The 20,996-nt window shown below is 40.4% G+C and overlaps 1 protein-coding gene across 5 annotated transcripts in view; it reads left to right on the top strand.

The window, feature by feature from the left end:
* Positions 1-852: 852 nt before the first annotated feature.
* ZNF148 (zinc finger protein 148) overlaps positions 853-20,996 on the top strand; it is a 129,525-nt gene continuing 109,381 nt past the window's right edge. For 2 of the 5 annotated variants that reach the window (XM_033403857.2, XM_033403859.2), the window contains exon 1: positions 15,816-15,955. The gene's annotated coding sequence lies outside the window, so the exon portion shown is untranslated. Of the gene's footprint in view, positions 1,104-1,397; positions 1,973-15,815; positions 15,956-20,996 lie in introns of those variants that run through there. The other 3 variants (XM_004278812.3, XM_004278811.3, XM_033403858.2) reach the window with 3 other exon arrangements.

A 20,996-nucleotide genomic window follows, 5' to 3' on the forward strand; every position in this document is an offset into this window, starting at 1 on the left:
ATGGCTGACCTTGTGCTAGGGTGCGGACACAAAGATGAGTAATTGTAAGCCATCGCAGTATGCATAAGCACCTCAGGGCGCCCAATAAATGTTAGTTGAATGAAGGCACCATTAAGGAGGTCACGGTTTGGCTAAGGTCACTTAAAGGGCCTCCAAGTGTTGAGACATTAATTGTTCAATTCCAGTTCCACATAGACCATAACCATGTCTTTTGCCATACAGACCGAGAAGGTTTGGGCCCCAGGTGAAGTGAGGGGGAAATACCATGTAAGATCTTGCGCAACAGGGTCCAGGGCCGGATTTCTTGATCTTTCCTTATGCTCACACCCTGCATATGGTTGCAGACACTTAACCGGGTTTGCTAGTTTCAAGAGCGCTGTGTAGCCGCTTCCGGAAAAGGTAGCATTTGGGGTGGTGGTGGTCAACGACTGGAGGTCGCAGGAGAGAGGACTGGGGAAGAGAGGAGAAACGAAAAAGCCAAAAGATTCTGAAAGATAACCTTTCACTTAGGTTCCCGCCCCTTCCTTTGCCCCGAGCCTGAAATGCACCCGGCCACCGAGTCCTCCACTTCTCAGAGCGATAAGCACTGATTAAAGCTGAAGGCGGACCCCCGTCTCATAGACATTTCCTCAGTTCTGGTCTTTTTCAAATTGCTTTCCTCCCAGCCCCAGCCCGAAGGGACCCCGCGGCTCAGGGCCAGCTTCCCCGGCCACACTGGGCTGTTGACACGCAGGCGCCGGAATCGAAGCCACGCTGGGTCTTCCCAGCCTGGTCGCCGGCCCATGGAGAATAGGCGCCGCCGAGCGCTTCCCCTTGTGCGGGGCTTCCCACAATGCACCGCGGCGGCAGTGGCGGCGACCGCGGCGGCGCTCTAGCCGCGGCATGTCTGCGTCTCTACTGCTCTGGGAGGAGGAAGAGAAGGAGGAAGAGGAGGAGGAGGAGGGGGAGGAAGAGGAGAAAGGCGCAGGGGTGGGAGCTGTTGCCGAAGCTGCCACAGCAAAAGTTCTCCCCCCTCCCCCCTTCCCCTCCTCTTAAGGCCCCTAGAAAGGTTGAAGCTGCCGCCGCCTGCAGTCGGTGACCGCGCGACTCGGCACCCGCCCGCGGTAAAGCGCTCGGCCTGGCAGGCCCGGGCCCGGGGGAGGGAGGGGGAGGGGGCGGCGGGCGGGGGGAGCGCGCGGCGGTAACGGCCTGACCTGGGGGGAGCGGGCCGTGGCGAGGCCGAGGGTGGCCAGGGGACCGGCCGAGGCCGAGGGAAACGCAGGAGCTGGCTGGGGGACGGGAGGAAGCAGGGCGCGGATGGTGGGTTGGGGGGTTGAGAAAGGATAATGACGGGGGTGGCTGAAGCGAGAAGGCGGCTTCCGAGGCCTGAGGGGGGTGTCAGAGGTAGGGAAGGAGGTGGGATGGTTGCACAGGGTGGCCAGAGGGTGCTGGGTGTGGGTGTGAAAAGCTTAGGAAGACACCAGGTCTCTGATCACCGTGCCTGGTGCAGTGCTTTATGCACCGCAGGCCTCAGTCAGTGTTGCTGCCTGAATGTGTTCTTTGGGAGAAGGGAAGGGCAGGGGTTGGAGAAAAGAGAATCCTTGCAGGAAACGTAGTGGGAGCGTGCACTAGGAGAGAGGCCGGAGGGAAAGATGCCGGGTAGGTGGAGGAATGCAGGGGGTGGCTGTGGAGGAGTCTTGAGGATTCTGGGGGGGTGTTCATTGTGCAGATACATTAGGTATTTCGTTGTGGAAAGAACTGAAGCGTTTCTAAGGAAAGAAAAGAAGAGATATAAGGAGTTTCCCTGAATAGAAAGGGTAGGTTTGAAGCAAGAGGGAGTGCTAAATACTGGAGAATATGAAGAGAATGCATGATAGAATAGACAGATGTAGCAGAATTAATAAGTGTTGGCCCAAGGACTAAAGAGTTATTCCAGATGGGCCAGGATGGCCTAGTTCCGAACCTGTTTGGGCTCTTCTGTAGATGACATTCGGTAAGTGCGGGTACCGGCAGTGGTTGGGGTCACTGATAATTAGACCTTAGGCTGTTGTTTGGTCTGAGACATTTTAGACCTGCACGAGTGAATATGAGAATCTCTAAAGCAGGCCTTAAGAAAATGCCTGGCCTACAGGGATTCTCTAGGCCATGGAGTTTAGATTTTAGCAATTTTGAAATATTATCACTTACCAGAGGCTGGGTGAACTCTATGCTGGCAGATGCTGGAATGGAAATTACTTGACTTGGCGGTTTTCTTCACTGCCCAGCTTATCTGGTCCAAGAGAACTGTTGCCATATTATGCAGCTTGGGTTGCAGTACACAGGGTTATAATTAATGGTGGGGAGAATCCATGCTTGGTGGCCCTTCTTTGGAGACTCGATTTGTAGCTCAGGTTAGTCTGACTGGATTGGTTCCATAACCCTGGGGCTGGTGGGAGATCTTTTGCCATTCGCTATTCCTGAATGGATACTCTCACTGAGGCATGGTGGTATTGAAGAAAATACATCAGCCTACAAAGTGTGGGCCTGCAGAATGGAGGATTAGGATATCTGTTTTGGTCTTAAGTTGCAAGGAGGTCAGGACTGGTTGTTTTGAGGTCTAGGAGAACCTGAAGAGACTGGATGATTCTAGAGCCAGGTTGGAGGGAGTACTAGCATTTCCCTATCAGGAAATGTACCCAGGCTGTTGGATTTGCTGAGCTCACACCAGACTGGATTTTGAAGAGGGAACTCTGGGCTAGAACCATACCCTTAAAATGTATCTGAAAATTAGTCACCTTTTATATTATTAAGAAAGACTATATACACATTACGTTGTTATGTTAATTAATTAAACTGAAGAGAGGGTAGTATGAAAAACCCTTTTATGGATATAGAGGGTGGAGGGATTAAAGGCAAAGACAGAAATTTGGGGGAGGGATGGGAAAATTCAATCATTCATTCATTCAGCAAATAACTCTAAAGGAGAATAATTTAGCATTTGAGTAGATAGGGGCTTTTATTAAAATTTTTCTTATAGAAATAATCCAGGATTATTTTTAAAAGATTTGGAAAACTTTCCATGTCAGTACATTTGGAGTTATTCGTTCTTTTTAAGGGCTTCAATATATTACATAGTAGCATGTACCCATTTTTATTGTCATCATAGTATGAAGAGGTCTGTTTTCCTCCCCCTCTTTGGCACTGTATATTATCAGTTCTTTTAATTTTTGTAAGTTTAATGGATTTAAATAAAGTATATCATTATTTTTCTCTCCTTTAAATTATATGAAATGATACATATACATAATTTTAAAAATTGTCCTGAGGGAGCTTATAATGAAAAGCAATAACCCCTGTCTCACCTGTCCATTGCAGTCCTACTTTCCAGAGACTACTTTTAATCATTAATTTTTATAATTCTTATCATGCTTTTCTCTAGGTCTCCAAGTAATATGCATGTACTCTTATTTCTTGATTGATCAAAATGATGTTAAAAGAGGAGTCAAGAGACTTCTTACTATGAGTGGAAAGGATTTGTGTCACTGTCATTATACCTTTTCTCCTATTCAAACTTTGATAGTTACTATTTTAGCTTTTTAATTTGATGTCTTTATATCTTTAATATTCTTAAAGAAAAACATTTAAAATTAGACTGGAAAAACTGGGTGATATGATTAAGGGAAGTTTGATGGATGGACCTTTAGGAAAGACTAGGTTGTAGGAAATAGCATCTTTGCAGCGTAAGTGTTGCTGGTTAGAGATGAGGAGAAGTTGCTTGGCAGTGATAGTTGTTCATCTTGGAAGTAGTTACCAGGTCAACTGTGCAGAATTCTTTGACAGTCTTCAGGAGAGTTTTAGTGTGGGGAGCCTGGGATTGGATTAAAATGATCCTTGATTGTTCTTTCCAGGCTTCTGTGGCAATTCTTATGTTAAGGAAGGAATGGATTGGTATGAATATGTGTTTCTTCTTTGTGGAGGAGAGAGGGAGGGATGGGGAAATTTGATAAGAGGGAGAGAAGGATGAAGGACAGGGTATGATGGAGATGGTGATAATTTTGTGGGAGGCTGAAGAAAAGGTAAAGAATTCTGAGGACATTTGGATATGGTTGACTGTGAAGGAGATTTTTACAGTGGTGAGACAGATTTGTGGCAGTCTTTAAGGAAATTAGCATATTTTAGTCACTAATAAGTTGGGAATATGGTGGAAAAGAGCATGCTGCTCATGTATTATGATAGATTCATAAAATATTGGTTTTTGAAATTTGGTATGAGGTACAACGTCCCTGAGTCAGGGTGACAGATATTGGGAGTATAGAAAGAAAGATGTTGCTCCTCTTTTCAAGAGTCTTGTTTAAGTAACCCCACCTCTTGAGAATCTTCCTTACTTTGAATAAGAACAGCATTCACATGTTGATTATACAGTGCTAAATCTTATATTAGTTTATGAGAATTATTTCTCTTTGTTTTACAAATGTAGCTAGATTGTAACCTGCTCTAGAGCTGAGACTTTCCTTAATCTCTGGGGAAACTCACACAGCTTGTTTTTTTCCCCAATTAATTAATTAATTAATTTTTGGCTGTGTTGGGTCTTTGTTGCTGCGTGTGGGCTTTCTGTAGTTGTGGCGAGTGGGGGCTACTCTTCCTTGTGGTGCTCAGCCTCTCTCATTGTGATGGCTCCTCTTGTTGCGGAGCGTGGGCTCTAGGCTCATGGGCTTCAGTAGTTGTGGCACATGGGCTCAGTAGTTGTGGTGCATGGGCTTAGTTGCTCCGTGGCATGTGGGATCTTCCTGGACCAGAGATCGAACCCGAGTCCCCTGCATTGGCAGGCGGATTCTTGCGCCACCGGGGAAGTCCCAGCTTGATTCTTAAGTGCTTAGTAAGTACTTGTTGAATGCTTGATAGAAAGTAGTGTTCACCATTACTGATGGTGGTGGGACTGTGTGAAATTGCTGAGCACTATGGAGGTATTGCAGACAAAATTGTGTGTGTGTGTGTGTGTGTGTGTGTGTGTGTGTGTGTATGTATGTGAGATAGTGAAGGACAAAGGGATATCTGACTGGGGAAGGCCTTTAGATATAAGGGAAGGCAGAATGGATTAGAATGGAACTGGAACTATCCTGCAGAAACACCTAATGGGTGGGACCAAAGGTTCTCTTCTAATCTGAGGCTAGTTTAATCTGAGTAAATCTGGTCTGGAGCTGGGGGCTGGTTTAATTTGGATTTTCTTACCTTAGGCCTAAATGACTGTTTAGAGATCTTTAGCTGTTTTAAGAATCTGTCTGATTTAATTTGTTTTTAGAATAATAAAGTGTTAGATGAAGTTTCTTCCCTCAAGGAACTTATGGTATTTTTATTCTTTTAGGGAAGACATTTGTGAAGTAATTCTATAACAGTGTAAGATTTCAGAAATTTGATTTTTTTCTTTTTTCCCACAGTTCCCTGGCTCTCCCACAGTCTGCGTTTTCCCCATAATTCTCCATTCTTTCCTAAAATTCCCTGTCCCTTCCACTATTCTTTTTCCTCCCAGAATCTGCATCTCTTACAATTCCGCATGTATCCCAAAATTCCCTTTCTTGCCACTCTATCACAATTACCCCTTCTTTCACAAAATTACCCCTTCTTTTACAAAATTACCCATTCTTTCTCCAAATTCCCTATTATATTCCAGTTCTTTCCCTCCCACAATTGTTTCTCTCCCACATTCCTCCCATCTCTCCCACAATCCTCCATTCTCTCCCACAATCCTCAGTTCTTTCAGAAAATTGATTTTTTAAAACAAGTATCAAAAGTATACAGTACCTCCAAATGAGGATTTTTGTATTTTGGTAGTCACTCTCAGTACTAGTGTTCAAAACATTTTTCGAACACCTTTTCTGATTTATCGTCTAGCATATTATATACAGTTTACTTATATATTGAGTTCCTATTGTGTGCTCTTGAGGGGAGGGAGTCTATAAAGGTGAGTAAAACATGGTCCCTATTCTCTAGGAGTTCATAATCCCTCTAGGATGGCACAGTTACAAGTAATGCAAGGCATAGTGTTATTCTGAATGGTCTCATTGGTGACAAATCTTTTTAGTTTGAAAGATTTGATTTTTAGAAATGTTGAAGATCTGTCAGTATCAAGTAACATGAATAAAGAATAGTTTTGGTTTAAATTTAGTTAGTCACAGAAATGGGGACGATTTTTATTTATTTATTTATTTATTTATTTTTGGCTGCATTGGGTCTTCGTTGCTGCGTGCAGGCTTTCTCTAGTTGTGGCGAGCGGGGGCTGCTCTTCGTCGCGGTGCACAGGCTTCTCACTGCAGTGGCTTCTCTTATTGCAGAGTACGGGCTCTAGGTGCGCAGGCTTCAGTAGTTGTGGCTCACAGGCTCTAGAGTGCAGGCTCAGTAGTTGTGGCACACATGCTCTAGAGCACAGGCTCAGTAGTTGTGGCACACAGGCTCTAGAGCGCAGGCTCAGTAGTTGTGGCGTGCGGGCTTAGTTGCTCCGCGGCATGTGGGATCTTCCCAGACCAGGGCTTGAACCCATGTCCTCTGCATTGGCAGGCGGATTCTCAACCACTGTGCCACCAGGGAAGCCCAGGATTATTTTCTTGATTGACTTATTAACTAACTTTGGAAAGTACTCCCAAAGAGGAATTTGGAAATATTTTGAACAGTGGCAATAGCTTCACATGTAGTTAGTTAGGTACTAGATGAATTTTGGTTAAATGCATCAGATGGTTGGATAGATGGAGTGAATAAATAAGTGGTAGCCTCCCAAGGTAACTATTTTAAAGAGGACCACACTGATTTTAATATGTAAATAAATTCTGGCTCTGTTAACAGTTCATTACTGTGAACAAGGTAGTTTATGATTAAGTTCCCACATGAGTTTTACAGACGGTAGGTGCTATAGGAGTTCAGAGAATGGAGAAATGAGTATTGGCTAAGGTTTGGGGAAAGGATTTAAGTGTACCGTACTTTAGCTGGATATTTGAAAGGATTTCTTAGGGATCTCAGGAGAGGAACTAAATTGCTCCAAATTTCTCTTGCAGCCCTAGAATGAACCTAGAGTCTGGATCTATTTTTGTCTGAAGGCTTTCTGCCTATTTCATTTTAGCTACTCCTACTGGTTGGTTCCTTTTCAAATTCACCTTTGCTGGGTAGATTTTGAGCCCCCTGAAACAACTGGTGGCGGGGAGCAGCTCTATTTCCATCTATGTCTAGTATAACTTGTAGTTTTTCCTTTTTTGAGCCTGTACCCCACAAATGACTTGGTCTCTGTGAGTGAAGAGTATGAGTCAACTCGGCTCTGTTTCCTGCATGCTTTTCTCAAAGTTGCTTTCTGAATTACAGGATAGAATAGACAAGAGAATTGAGGACATGTGTCCAGTAGACACAGGCTTGTTGAATAAGTAAATGAATGAATGAGAAAGTGTCTGAGGTAATTTATCTAAATTATCTATATGTTTTGTTTGTTTCAGTTTATTCATAACCTGCCTTTTTCTACAAAGGGTTTAATGGGGCTGACAAAAATATGTATACCATAAATGAATTGAAATAACTGAAGTCTAGTTGAAGAGAAAATGAAAGAAATATCTGTTTAAAGAGTATAAGACCTATCATTATGGATGTTAGAGAACTAAGAATAAAGTGGAAGATAAGCATTGGAGAAGGAAAGGTGTTATTTGATGGAATGTATGTTTCTGAAAGAAGAAAAAGGTTATTGATATATGACAGGTTATGGTTAGAGGAAAGCAAGGGAAGATTGAAGGTAGAGGATTATTGGAAATGGCTAATTTTGGGAGGAAGATGGTAAGACTGTTTGAAGGATGAGAGTTTCAGAAGTTTGGAATGTAGTGGAAATTATTTATGATTTTGATTTATAACTGAGGTTTCAGAAAATAATAGGATGAGTTTTTTTAGTCAACAGGTAATGCACATTTGTTATATGCACAAGCACTGTTAGATGCAATCAGAGATACATCCTTTGGGATTTATATTCTAATAGAGGGGCTGGACTTGAGCACAAATAACTACACTATGATCACAAATGTATTATGAGAAAAATAATGTTACTTAAGTTAAAAGGTGGGAAAAAACATTTGATTAGGGGAAAACCTGGGACTGCATTTAGTAGCATGGAAGTGGCATTTTAGCTAGTCTTTGAAGGGATGGACAGGATTCTGACTGGCAGAAATTATTAGAAAGCATTCCAACCCAAGGGATTAGCAAAAGCAAAAGCAAAAGCATGGAGGCGAGAAGCCAAGGAGATGTGAGGAATAGTGAGTTGGTTTTAATTTTTTTTTTTTGATTTTAATTTTTTTACTATGATCCACAGTAAGGAAAACATGTCATATCTTGACCTAACGTAGGCATGTATGAATGTTTGTGTATATGTATAAAACAAAAGGTTTCAATAACAATAACTGTCCTTACCATGTTGGATGCACTCTATGTTTTCTATTATTCTGTTTGGCTAAAAAGAAAAAAAGAAAAGATGGCTGTCACTCATTAAACTGATTTCACGATGAACTAAATAATTGATCATAACCTGTAGTTTGGAATACAGTTCATGAATAGGGCATACTTTGATATAAGATAGGAAGGCTCAATTGGGGTTGGGTTGAAAATGGATGGCCTTGAAAGCTAAGCTGAGTAGTTTGTATTTGATGTGACATAGTGTTGTGCTTGGTAAGCAAACAAGCTGGGTTTTAGTTTTGTCCCTTCTATTTACCTCCACTATGATTATGGAGAGAATTACTTCCTTCCTGAGCCTCAGTTTTCTCATCAGGAAATTGATAATCATTATACCTTCTGGCAAGGGTTGCTGTGAGGATTAAAATATGTTAGTCTAGGATTTAAAGCACGCGTAGAGCTACTGAACTTTTTTTGAGTAGAGAATTGAATCAAGGACTGTATATTAGATACCTTAATCTGACGATAGCTATACCATACAGGATAGATTGCGGGCAGTGTGGTGGTAGAGTATTTGCAGGTGAGAAGCCCAGTTAGGAGGCTACAGGAGAAACTAAGAAGGGCTTGAATTAGTTTGATAGCAGGAGGATTAGAAATGAGGGGGTGGGATGTGACTGGACGGAGAGAGGAGGGGAAGATGACTAGAAAATTAGAGCTGGGGAAAGAGTCAAAAGGCAGCAACTGAAATTGGGTTACATCTTTGGGTAGTTTGGTAGGGTAGATTAGAATAGATAGTTACAGTTTCTCGCATGTAGTGGGTCCTCAGTTGTTTGCTGAATGATTAAATATGTAGGGTGAGGAATGCATTGTGAGTGAAGACAGCGATAGATAGGTTTGAGAAGGAGGGTTTAGATTGGAGGGTGCTTTTGATGGTCTGCCAGGATTTATTAATTCAGGAAATATTTTTGTATACTTTGTGCAAGTTTCTGTGGTAGGCAGTGTGAAGGATACACATTTATATATGACATAAACATGTTCCTATTCTTCAGGAGCTTATCCAGGGACAAAAATATGTACACATATGTCTATGACAGAAGTACTATGGCAGGTTCAACTTTGTGGACGAATTGGTACGTAGCTTAGAGCTTCAAGGATAAATAGGATTATAGTAGGCATGATGAGGGTTGGCATTCCAAGAGGAAGGAGTGATATGAGTGACAATGAGAAAAATCCTGGATATGCTGAGGGATTGGTGGTCTACATTAGCTGTAATTTAGGGTTCATGTTGATGAATGGAGGAGAAAATAAAGCTGTAAAGTAGACATCTAAAAATCCAGACCAAACTGGTTTTTAAAAATTTGTTGAGAAATAACTTATATAGAATGCTCTCCAAGGGGGGAAAGCGGAGCGGGTGGGGTGGTGGTGGTGGTGGTATGAATTGGGAGATTGGGATTGACATATATACACTAATATGTATAAAATAGATAACTAATAAGAACCTGCTGTATAAAAAAATAATAATAAAAATTCAAAAAAAAAAAGCTCAAATCTTAAGAGTACAGGTTAATTTTTTCTTTTAGGTTTACATTGACGTAATCACCACCCAGTTCAATACAAAGAACATTCCCAACATCCCAGAAGGTTTCCTCATGTGTCCCCTCCAAGGTGATCTCTCCTTCAAACAAAAGTAACTACTATTCTGACCTCTATCACACAGAGTAGTTTTGTACGTTTTTGAATTTCATATAGTGGAATCATACTTCTGTGTCTGGTTTCCTGTGCTCACCATATGTCTGTGCAATTCACCCATGATATGTGCAGCAGTAGTTCATTCTTTTTCATTGCTCTGTGGGGTTCATTATGTGAATATACCATAATGTATTTATCCATTCCATGATTGTTGGAAAATTGAGTAATTTCTACTTTTTGGAAATATAAAGAGTTTTAACTTGACTCAGTATGTAGTGGAGAGCCACTGATGATTTCTGAGTGCGTTTAAGAATACTAATCTGGTGACCTGTTTTGTTTTTTTCTCTGTTTTTTTGCAATGAGGAGAACCTAGTAACTAGAAGACTATGACAGAAGTGTGAAGTGTTGAGAATCTAAGTTGGGATAGTGGTAGTGGGAATAAAAGGAAAGGGATTGATGTAAGAAATAGTTCAAAGAAAGAATTGAAGGATTTGATGGCAAATGGGCTTTTGGGAAACAGTGAAGAAAAAGAGAAAAAGAAAAGTTAAGGGAAACTCCAGGACATTTAGTTTGGATGACTGTGAGAATGGTGGTGCCGTTAAAAGAAATTATTGGATCCATTAGCAGAACCATTTTGGTGGGGAAGAATGGGTACTTTGGTTTTAAGACACATTGCCCAGTATGGGAGGCACCAGTGGAAGTATCTAAGGAGAGTTATCTAGCTAGAGTTAAAAATATTGGCTTCGGCTGAGGAAAGAGTTCCAGTGGAGATTTGGGAATGTGTACATAGAGTCGGTAATTGAAGCTACTAATTCTGGGTTTGGTAGGGTGCTGATGGCTGTAAAATTATCTGGATTAATGATTGAGGTGTTAATTGAAGCAATAATTGAAGAATTTAGTGTAAAAGCAATAATTATATATTCTAATTTCTCAGGAATAAATTAGGTTGTAGCAGAAGGCGATGGTTTAAAAATTATTTTGGGGAGCTGGGGGGGAAGATATCCATATGAGGATAGAAAATGTAGAAACAGGGTAAGGGATGAAACCCTGAGGGGGAGAGAATTGGAGATAGCTCCAGGACAGAACTTGGGAAAAATACCACTCTTTGCGCTAAGAAAAGGACTAGAAATCACTGGAGAGAGAAGAAGCAACTACAGAGACCAGAGTAGAATCATGTGTTACAGTGATGTAAATCAAAGGAGGTAGTTCAAGTGTCATTGCCAAAGAGAGGATAAGAACTTGGGTGGTGGGTCATAGAATTTGGTCATGGAATTGTTTTTTGGTCTTCAAGAGAGCAATTTGGAGACCAGAGTGCATAGGGTTAAAGGGCTAAGTGGGTTGGGAGAATATGGAAGCATCGGCTATAGGAACTGTATTAAATTTATTTTAGGAAGGAGGAACAACTCTTTTTCCGAAACTGAAGGCAAGAAGTAACAGATGGATGAAAAGATACAGCATTTTAGAAGCTATAAAGAAGATTTGATTACAGGTGGAGAAGTTGTGATCTGAGGGAATTTTATGGAAGAGATCAAGTATTTGATGAGCTTAAGAACTTAAATATGAAACTGATTTGGATTAGTCAATGAGATGGAGAGTTGTATTTAGAATAAGTCAGTTGTAGAAGATTTCATAGGTTTCTGGTGGCGCTTAACACCTAGTGTGTGGGTGGGGAAAAAACAGATGTTGAAGGTTGTCTCTCTTTGGGGAGATGCATGGTGAATGTAAATGGGACGTCATGATATTCTGGAGAGGGCAGTATTAAAATGGCTGATGGACAGATTTAAACTGTGTAGGGAGATAAATGAAGCCAGAAGGAGGTGAAGAGCAGGTGTAGACCTAGAAAATAAAGTAGTTGTGGTTAAAAAAAAAAAAAGATCTCTGAAGTTACAATCCTAGTGGTACAGCACTTCCAATTGATGATCTGTTTTCAGTATATATGTGTGGGTGGCTGAAGTGCAGATGAAGGTTTTAGGAGTTTAGGAAGGTCAACGTGCAGTTCTTCAGCACCTCGGTCACTGAGGATAATGGCTGAATATGGGACAAAGTAGAATTGAAGTCTTTGGGGAAAGAAGGTGGGAAGGATTCTGGAACCTGGTAGATGTTGCAGATGGAATGGTTTGAGTAATGTGAACTGCAAAGAGATTTTTTAGTGATAGAAGAGCAGCGGGAGTGGCCTTGTGGAACAAGAAGAAGCAGTTGGTGCTTTTATCAAGCTGAAGGAGTAGGAGAATGGATAGCTAAGTCCTGAGAAGCAGATTGTTCAGGAAAAGCCAAGCTTGAGATAAAATGAGGAGGTATCCAGACAAGAGATGATAGTGATCTGAATTGTTGTTGTGGAATGGTGATGGAGATAAAAAGATGGATTTGTTACATTCACCAGTTCTTTAAATTTTTTATAAATAAATTATACTTGCAAAATCATTTCCATTCATGTGTAGTATACCGAGATAAATTCAACTGAGAGATATTCGTGGATTAGAAATGAGACAGTGAAAGAAAAAAAATGGTGAGGTGGAGGTGTACTAATACGAAAGGCAAAAGACACGGGGTAGTTTGTTGACATAGAACATGGATAAGCTGATAGGAGCTAGTAAATGGATAGAAATGAATGAGGAGGTTGGAGTTGCCCTGAATAGGAATAAGAGTAAGCCGAAGAGGACAGTGAGTAGCTTGTAACAGAGAAAATATGGAGAAAACATAATGCTACCTAGGAAGCAATGCCAGGACCCTATTCCATCTCTGTGCATGTAAGGACAATCCTTGCTATCCTTGATGTTATTATAAAGGTGATAGTATGTCATGCATAATTTTTAAAAAAATAACATGAATGATAGAAACATTGAGATCTTTGATCTCTACTTGAGTGCCTCAAAACCACATCAAACTTTGTTTGCAAAAATTGTGTGGTGATAATTTGTATATGTAAAGAGGTTCAGGTAAAAAGTGGAAAGAATGGGGTGGATGGTAAAAGGAGGTGTCCTAAGGGATCTAAAATGGCTTCTATAGTTTTTTTTCTTTTTTTTTTTTTTTTCTTTTTGGCTATGACTTTTATCTCATATTCTTAGTGTTCTTAGGAGGGTAGCCTGCTCTGTTTTTTCATTTCATTTATTATCTGTATAGCTATACGGTTCTAAATATTCTTTCTTATTTCTAGTTATTTATCATTTATTGAACATTTCTAAAGGAGCTGTCATGCCAATTCCAAAACCAAAATATGGCTAAAACTTAAACATTGCTTCTTTTTTTGTTTTGTTTTATTTTATTCTTTTTAATTAATTTATTTATTTTTGGCTGTGTTGGGTCTTTGTCGCTGCGTGCGGGCTTTCTCTAGTTGTGCCGAGCAGGGGCTACTCTTCGTTGTGGTACGCAGGCTTCTCACTGCAGTGGCTTCTCTTGTTGCAGAGCACAGGCTCTAGAGTGCAGGCTCAGTAGTTGTGGTGCACAGGCTTAGTTGCTCCATGGCATGTGGGATCTTACCAGACCAGGGCTCGAACCTGTGTCCCCTGCGTTGGCAGGCGGATTCTTAACCACTGTGTCACCAGGAAAGTCCCTGTTTTGTTTAAAATCTTCAGCATTATCACCTCAGGGCTTGAAACCTTCATCATCTTCCATTGATGGTGTTTAAGACCTAAACCAGGCCTCTTATCCATTGGCTTGTGTCTCTGCTATCAAACTTTTGCTTGTCCAGTTACATAGTAGCATTGATTTTTGTCAGACTTTGTCTTCTGGCAACTTTTCCCTTGTACTATCAAAGACTTGACTCTCAAGTACTTACCTAACTGCTTTTAGAGATTCTCCATTAGTGCCTCGCTGTGGTCCCAGCAACTGGCATTTTAAACCATTAAGGGAAAAATACTGTATGCTTCAAATCCTTAGTATTTGCATTATATTCTTCACATGATAAATGAACTCTTTCGACCTCTGAGCAAATAATACTTTATGACCCTCCCTGTTCAGATCAGGGTTTTTGATGTTCTTTCACGTTTCTGAGAGAGAGCTTATTTAGTGGCAGTGAGAAAAATACGACAAAGCACAAAATATATAGTATTGGTTTTCCATCCTATTGCAGCTTTGCTTCAGAATTAGTTCCAAAGTCTAGCCCTGGGTTATTCATCTTTTTTTTTTTTTCTCTTCTTTTATTTCTACATTTAGTCAATCACCAAATTTAATAATGAAGGACCTATGGAGACCACCCAGAGCTTTGAAGGCCTGAGACAGCCCAGGGATGTCGCTTTATTCAGTTCACAACTTAGCTGTAATCTGCCAATAGTCTAGAATTGTTTCTGGGACCTGCCTTAGACATAGCTAGGCCTTGGTGAGTGGGAGATATTCTGAATATTTGAGTGGATTGTGTGGGTTAGACTAATGATGGATATCTTAAGGAAGGTGTGAGGAATGATTATTGTAGAAGTGGAGACAGTATGTTTTAAAATGATACATTAATTTAACATAGATAAATCACTTCATAAGACGGGGGATGGATGCCTGAAAATCTTGGTTGGTGTGAAGGAGTTTACCTTGTAAATTTGAGAGGAGCCAATATATAAGGGATTAGAATGAAATACACACTTGATGTTTTGCAGGGGCCCCTATATACTTGTCAACACTACATATACACCTGCATGTGTAGATACATATAATGGTAGAGATAATGTGTTAATCTGATTAGGTTCTGTAATTAGAGTCTTTGGGGACATGTATGGTAGTCTTGTTACGAGTGATTCAAATGAATTGGTAGAGAATATTTGGAAAGATCATTAAGTTATTGGGGTATGTTTAGGAAATAGATTTTTCAGTGACTTTGGTGCCTCTGGAATAGGTTCACAAAATTTGAGGGCAATTTGGAGCAAATTTGTGTGTGAAGTTGGAGAGTGTTAGCTTTGAGGGAATGTAGGAACAAACAAAAAATGCAGTATTTGAGAAAGTTATTTATGAATTGATTTGGTAGATGCTGGTAAAATGATAGAAGTTACTTGTGGAGAGGTTTTGTATAAAGTGGGAGGTGTAATGGAAGGGATTTACGAGAAAGCTTGTTACTATTAGAAAAGTAAATTTCAAAGGGGTAAAATTGGAAAGACGGTTTAGGGAAGATTATTCTTTTGGGAAAATGTGGCTCATAGGTTGAAAACAGGAAGGCAAGAGAAAACTAAAATGAGTAAACTAAGGTGTAGAAAAGTAAGAGGAAGAGGAAGGATTAAAGAAGAGGTTACTGAAAGAGATTTCTTATTGTAAGGAGTGTTCTGTTGGATACTACTTTTGATAGTGGTTCGGTAAGGAAAGGGCCTTACATGTCCCACGGTACGTAGGGAGGAATTTTACCAAGAATAATTAAGTGTAATAGTTTTCTTTCCTGAGAAACCCGGCAAGTAGGGAGCCCTCCGGTTGGGAGCCCAGGCCCTCCCGGGCGGGATTTTGCCGGCGCTCGGCTCGGCGGCGGGCGGAGCTGAGTGGGTGGTGGGCCCAGAGCAGCCGCAGCTGCCTGCGAGCGCGGCCGAGCAGAGCCAAGCCGGGCGGGGTCGGCCCGGTGGGCCGCGGGCCTCGGGCCTCGGGAATCCGTGCACCCACGGGCCCTCGGGGGGCGCTCCAGCAAGTGAGCAGGCCCCGCGCGGCGCGATGGGGGCCGGGAGGAGGGGCTTCCATCAGCGCCCGAGCAAACCTCCGCACGCGGCTCGCACGGCTTCCTTTTGTTGTGTGTACGTGTGTGTGTGCGCGCGCGTGCGTGCGTGAGTGCGCCTGTGTGCAGGGAGGCGGCGGAGGAGCGCCGAGAAGCTGGGGTTTTTCCTGCCGGGGTGGCTGGCGCGCCCGGGCCACGGCGGGCGGTGGGGCCTTCCAGACACCCGTCTTCCGGGTCGGGGCCCGCGGCGCGGTCGGGGCCGCTTCCCCCAGCGAGATGGCAAACTTTGTGAGTGGCTTCTCGGCGGCTAACAAGTGTCTGCCTGACAGCAGGAGCCGACGGACGTTAATTGACACCCTCCTTTCCGACCTAACCCTGTTTTTTTCAAATCTTATATTGAACTGTATTGTGTTTACAGTTTTATGGTGTGCGAAAAGGTCAGACCGGTAACTTGGGTCTACTAGACAGTTTTTTTACTTGGTATCAAGAGCAGAAAATGTACGCTTGTATCCGTATATTGGCGCTACTAAAACCTGCATGTTTAGTGGTAAGAACAGTCCTAAGGCCTTTCCAGAATTAGTCTGTAAGGGCAAACTTTGGCTCTCCAGACTTTGTGAAGCACTGATTACAGTGCCAGGAAAGAGCTACTTGTGTAGTAGACTAAAAACTAGATAGTTAGGAAATGCAAAAGTTAAAGCCCTTCCCAAGAGCTTGAATTAAAAACAGCTTTTTTTGTTATACATAATTATGATTTGTGTAGTTTGCATATAGAGTTTTACACAATTGGGCATGGCGTGATTAAAAACAGCGTTTCTTATTAATTTTATGAAGGGCAGTTGGTAAAGGCACCACACAGTTTTGAAATTTCAAGTATGTTAAATGTTGCTATAAATAAAATCCTATTCAGATTTTTAGATTTAAGAAATCTAAAAATATGTTTGCAGTTGTCCTTTGGGTGCAGAAGGAAGTCCTGGGTTTCTCGGTGCTTGTTTCTGGGCAGATTTTCAGTATTGTCAGCGTGAAATGGGTGTAGAACCTTAACCTGAGTGAATAATTTGCTTGAGATTACCAGTCTGTTTGCAGCTGGGAATAGACTCTGGGTCTCTTATTCCCAGTCTGGTGACCTATCCAAGAATAGACTAAGGAAACTGGGTATTTGTCTGTTTGGTGGAAAATATGGCTGAGTTGATTTTATAGTGAGTATTAGAAGAGTCAGAAAGTGAATGTGTGAACGTTTAATCTCTGTTGTAGCATTTAGATGTATGTAGTTTCTCCACACTGAATGTCTTTGGCCTTTATTTAAATACATAAAGGACTTGAGGATATTCCTCAGTGTTACTTTTCATGGCATTTTGTAGCACATTTACAGTTGATTAAAACAGATAGATGCTTATTGTATTTAACTGTGGGGGGATGTGTTTTTCGTGTGGGTATTTTCAGTGTTTGAAGAATACACTGAAATACAAGTTAGTTGGTAACTTGAGAATGTTTAGCCTCCTCACAAAAGCTAGGGAGAGGAGGAATTATGTTAATTTCAGATTAAAAAACCTTTGGCCCTCTTTATTGAAGATGTTTACAAAGGTACAGATGGAATACCTGTGAATTTTCTCCTCTGCTTTATATACTGCTATTTTCATTATTATCACGACATTAGCTACAATATGTTCATTCCTAGCCTTTCTTATGCTTTTCCTCCTATGTCACAAAAACATTTTCTCTTCTTCCTCCTTCCCATCTCCAAAGAACTCTGGAAATTTTTAATCTAATACAGTGATTCTCCACGAGAGGTGGTTTTGGCAATGTCTGGAGACATATTTGGTTGTCACGCTGGGGGGATTCTGTTGGTATCTAGTGTGTCGATGCTAAACATCCTACAATGTGCATGGTAACCCCCACAACAAAGAATCATCCAGTGCAAAGAGTTAGTAGTGTTGATGTTGAGAAGCCCCGATTTAATTGTGGAGAATAATATTCTGCCTATGAAAGTTATTTGTAATGTAATTGGCATCTCTATATCACATCGGTTATAAATCTTTTCTCAGAGTTGTCATTAGAATGATCATGGGTAAAAGGTTAGGAAGTATATTTTAGAGCATCAGTACATAGGATTTTGGAGCTGGAAGATTAACAAGTATAACTCTTTCCTGGCGGTCCAGTGGTTAGGACTCCGTGCTTTCACTGCCGGGGGAGCGGGTTCGATCCCTGGTTGGGGAACTAGTATCCGGCAAGTGGTGTGGCGTGGCCAAAACCAAAAACAACAACAACAACAAAACACAAGTATAACTCTTTCAGTATGTAGATAAGGAAACCAGAGTTTTAGAGAGATTGTGACTTACCCCGAGGTCCTACAGATAACGTGGAGTTCCGGTTTTGTTATTTCTATTATAATTTAATTTTAATTTACTTAATTAAAATTAATTTTAATTATTACTGAGGGAAATGGTATTTTATCATTTTTGCTTGATAAATTTAAATAATCAAGCTAAAATTTTAAAAATTGCATCATGGGAATCTCAGTATCCACTAAATTATTGTTACTTTTTTCAGATTCACACATTGTTGAATTCTTTAGCATGGTTTTGTAACCATTATAACCTTTTCAGCATCTGCTTTTGTAAAAAAAAGTTTGAAAAATTAAAAAAGACCACATACAATTTAAAAACAAAACAATTGGAAGTTAATTATGATACCGTAGGCAACATGCAAATGCAAACCCAACTGGAATTGTTAAAATGTCTTAGAGTGTCTTGAACTTAAGACATCTGTTCTGTTTTGTGAAGATCACTATAATGGTCCGTTATTGTGCTGATTGTAAATCTATTCCATCAAGATCCTTTTGGTTAATTTTAGAAAAAGATATTGGAACTTTCAGGTGACATGTAATTGGGTGAAATATAAATTGGGTATTTAGATTTAAATTGGGTATTTCAAATTAAGTGCTGTATTGTTAGAAAGAACTATCAGTGGAGTTCTTTTTAAGTTTAAAATTTTTTTCTGTGGTGCTACTTTTTAAAAATGAGGAAAACAAGTAGGACAAAAGACTATATGAGCAAAGATTTCTTCAAAAATTGTTTTATATAAGAAATTTATTTTATAGAAAAAATTTAAAATGCGTATTAGCAAAAAGAGTAAAATCACTAACTGGAAGAAGCTGCTGTTAATATTTTGATATACAGCATGTTATATTTCTGTTAACCTTTTAATATGAAAAATTTAAAAAGGTGAAAAATACAATAGTATTATGAACCTCTATATACCAGTGACCTAGCCTCAACAGTTAGCAGTTAACGGACAGTCTTGTTTCATCTGTATCTCTGCCCTCTATTTCCCATCTCACATAATTAAAAAAACAGCAACAACTTTATTTTGAAATAATTATAGACACAAAGGAAGTTGCAAAAATAGTAGAGTCCTGTGTATACTTTACCCAGCTTCCCCCCAATAGTGACATCTTCTAAAGCTCTAATAAGACATCAAAATTAGGAAATTGACATTAGTACACTACTGTTATCTGAATTGCCAAACTTAATCAGTTCTCACCATTTTTTAATCCTAATTCATTTGTGTGTTTATAGTTCTGTGTGATTTTCTCCTATGTATAAATTCATGTAACTACCACAACAGCGAAAATACAGAACTATTCCATCACCACAAAGAAAATCCCTCTTGCTACCCTTTATATTTGTACCCTACCCCAAAATCCCTCCCTGTCCCCTGGTGACATATTTTCCATCTCTATAGTTTTGTCTTTTCAAGAATGGTTTATAATGGTATATTAATACATACTTTGTTTAACCATTCAGCTGTTGAAGGACTTTTGGTATATTCAGTATTTTGCTATTAATAATAAAGTGGTTATGAACATTCATGTACAGGATTTTATGTATAGTTCTCTGAGATAAATGCCCAAGAGTGAGCTTCCTGGGTTGAATGGGAGGCCATGTTTTTGTTTTTGTTTTTTTTTAATTTTATTTATTTATTTTTGGCTGCGTTGGGTTCTTGTTGCTGCATGCAGGCTTTCTCTAGTTGCGGCGAGTGGGGGCTGCTCTTCGTTGTGGTGCGCGGGCCTTTCGTTGTGGTGGCTTCTCTTGTTGCGGAGCACGGGCTCCAGGTGCGTGGGCTTCAGGAGTTGTGGCTCATGGGCTCTGAAGCGCAGGCTCAGTAGTTGTGGCTCACGGGCTTAGTTGCTCTGCAACATGTGGGATCTTCCCAGACCAGGGCTTGAACCTGTGTCCCCTGCATTGGCAGGCGGACGCCCAACCACTGCGCCACCAGGGAAGCCCCCATGTTTAGTTTTATAAGAAATTTCTAAACTGATTTTCAGTGTGGTGTATCATATTACATTCCCATCAGCAATGTAAGAGATTTTCTGCATCCTTGCCAGCATTTGTTATTATTGCTATTTATTTTAGCCGTTTTGATAGGTGTATAGTGATATCTTACTGTAGTTTTAATTTGCATTCTCTAATGATATTAAACGTCTTTGTGTGTACTTATTTGTTGTCTGTACATGTCTTTTGCTCATTTTTTAATCAGAATGTTTTTTTTTTAACTTTTGAGATTTGAGAGTTCTTCATATATTTTAAATACAAGACCTTTGTCAGATATATGGTTTGCAGACATTTTCTCTCAGCCTATAGCTATGATAAGCTACATCTTCTTAAGAAGTTCTTTCACAGGGCACATTTTAAAAAAATATTTTATTGAAGTATAGTTGATTTAAGTGTTGTGTTAATTTCCGCTGTATAGTAGAGTGACCCAATTATACATATATATATATACTTTTTCATATTCTTTTCCATTATGGTTTATCACAGGTTATTGAATATAGTTCCCTGTGCTAGACAGTAGGACCTTGTTGTTTATCCATCCTATATATACTGGTTTGCATCTGCTAATCCCAAACTCCCAGTCCATCCCTTCCCCACTTTCACTCCCCCTTGGCAACCACAAGTCTGTTTTTTATGTCTGTGGGGCTGTTTCTGTTTAGTAGATATGTTCATTTGTGTTGTATTCAATATTTTACATTCCACATATAAGTGATATCATATGATATTTGTCTTTCTCTTTTTGACTTACTTCACTTAGTATGATAATCTCTAGGTCCATCCATGTTGCTGTAAATGGCATTATTTCATTCTTTTTATGGCCAAGTAGTAGTCCATTGGTATATATATCACATCTTCTTTATCTATTCATCTATCGATGGACATTTAGGTTGCTTCCATGTCTTGGCTCTTGTAAATAGTGCTGCTATGAACATGGGGTGCATGTAATCTTTTCAAATTATAGTTTTTTAATTTATTTTAATTATTTATTTTTGGCTGCA

This window comes from Orcinus orca, chromosome 5, assembly GCF_937001465.1.
Source record: "Orcinus orca chromosome 5, mOrcOrc1.1, whole genome shotgun sequence".
NCBI classification, from domain to species: domain Eukaryota; kingdom Metazoa; phylum Chordata; class Mammalia; order Artiodactyla; family Delphinidae; genus Orcinus; species Orcinus orca.